The sequence below is a fragment of the Tamandua tetradactyla genome, chromosome 3 (genome assembly GCF_023851605.1).
Source record: "Tamandua tetradactyla isolate mTamTet1 chromosome 3, mTamTet1.pri, whole genome shotgun sequence".
NCBI lineage: Eukaryota > Metazoa > Chordata > Mammalia > Pilosa > Myrmecophagidae > Tamandua > Tamandua tetradactyla.
In genome coordinates this window covers 11,727,978-11,730,137 of record NC_135329.1, presented here as the reverse complement: position 1 = coordinate 11,730,137, position 2,160 = coordinate 11,727,978, and the positions used below count along the sequence as shown (strand labels likewise).

The 2,160-nt window shown below is 49.3% G+C and overlaps 1 pseudogene; it reads left to right on the top strand.

Moving 5' to 3' along the window:
* Positions 1-569: 569 nt before the first annotated feature.
* Positions 570-1,754, top strand: LOC143675957 (keratin, type I cytoskeletal 18 pseudogene; annotated as a pseudogene).
* The last annotated feature ends 406 nt before the right edge of the window (positions 1,755-2,160 follow it).

The window sequence follows — 2,160 nt, the reverse complement described above, 5'->3', positions numbered from 1 at the left end:
AAAAGAAGGAAGGAAACAACTAAAATATGTATATTGGCATGGGGTTGGACAGAGGATGGTGAGGACGTTTTCCCGGACGATGGGAAAATAGCGACTTACACGCTGCAATGGTGCAACATTTGGCAAAGTGTTATTTGCAACTGTTTGGACAATGGCTAACATACATAGCGAGCCTGTGGATTTAATGAAAAGACCGAGAAACAGAATGTTTGGTCATGTCCCTTAGCTGTTCCTAGCTGCATTTACAATGGTCTGCAAGACAGAAAAGGGCTTAGAAAAGGGTTGGTTGATTTGCAAGAAGGGATAAAAGGTAAAAGAGAACCAAGAAACCTGGGGGCTTGTAGGGTTGAAAGATCAATAAAAATAAATAAATAAAACTTGGAAATGTTTTGTACAACAAAGGCCAATACATCACTTTAGGGCAACAAGTTTTGTTAAAACCGCTAAATAGAACCAAAGCTAGAGGCCACCAATGAGAAAACACAGTGGATCCAGCACCTCTCCCGTTTAATACAAAACTAGGTGGCCATATCCTGAGTCCTGGCCTGTCTTCTTCCTCCCCAGACAACATGCGCTTCACCACCCACCCCACTGCCTTCTCCACAGCTACCGATCCCTGGGCTCTGTCCGGTTGCCCAGCCACCGGGGCCGGTCAGCAGCACAGCCAGCGTCTTTGCAGGAGTGCGTGTCCTGCTCCTCTAGCTCCCGGGGCAGCCGGAGGGCCAGGGCGTGGCTGGCGGGATGGCGGGGGTCTGGCAGGGGAGGGCATCCAGGGTGAGAAGGAGGCCAGGCAGACCCTGAACGACCACCTAGCCTCCTGCCTGGAGTGTGAAGACTGAGAATCTGAGACTGGAGGGCAAGATTCGGGAACACCTGGAGAAGAAGGGACCACAGGTCAGGGACCAGGGCCACTACCTGAAGGCCATCAGTTCCATGTAAGGAACTGAGGCCTGAGATCTTTGAAAATTCCATGGACAATGCCCGCATCCTGTCTACTGATGACTTCAGAGTCAAGTACAAGACTGAGCTGTCATTGATGACAACAACATCTCTTGGTTGCAGCTGGAGACAGAGCTCGAGGCTCTTAAGGAGGAGCTGCTCTTCAAGAAGAAGAACCTTGAGGAGGAAGCAAAGTGCCGACAAGCCCAGATGGCCAGCTCTTGGCTAACCGTGGAGGTGGATGCCCCCAAGTCTCAGGACCTCAGCAAGATCATGGCAGACATCCAGGCCTAGTCAATGGCCCAAAAGAACCGAAAAGAGCTGGACAAGTACTGGTCTCAGCAGATGGAAGAGAGCGCCACAGTGGTCACCTCTCAGTCCGCTGAGAAAGGAGCTGCTGAGATAACACCCACAGAGCTGAGATGTACTGTCCAGTCCTTGAAAATCAACCTGGACTCTATGAGAAATCTGAAGGCCAGCTTGGAGAACAGCCTGTGGGAAATGGAAACCGGCTAAGCCCTTGCAGATGGAGCAGCTCAGTGGGGTCCTGCTGCACCTGGGGTCAGAGCTGGCACAGGACTGGGCAGGGGGCCAGCGCCGGGCCCAGGAGAACAAGGTCCTGCTGAATCTCATGGTCAAGCTGGAGGCTGAGATCGCCACCTACCGCCGCCTGCTAGAAGACGGGGCGGACTTCAGTCTCAGTGACACCTGGACAGCAGCAACTCCATGCAAACCATTTGCAAGGTCACCACCCACAGGACGGTGGGCGGAAAGTGGTGTCTGAGACCAACCACACCACAGTTCTGAGGCATTGAGGCAGCAGACGCAGGTGACCTTTGGGGAACAGGTGACCCATAAAAATTTCTGCATCTTGAAAAAAAAAACTAAGCTAAAACTCGAGATTAAGGTGGACCCAGTTCATCCTTTCAGTTAGACAAAGTGGCTCAGTGGAAAGAGATTATGGGCAAGATAAATTTTAAAATACTTATAACAAAAAAAATGTATATATATATATATTATATATTATATATATATATATATATATAATGAAGTCTAGAAAGAGAGGCATGCTTCCAAAGAATTGTGGGTGCAGCTATGGGCATTGGGGCTACCTGGAATCAAACAGTTTAAAAATCAAGAAGCTGACAAAGTTTTTCAGAGAAATGCATTGTCAAACAAGCCTCCACCCTGTTAAAAGACACTATGGCAGTTAAAAATGCG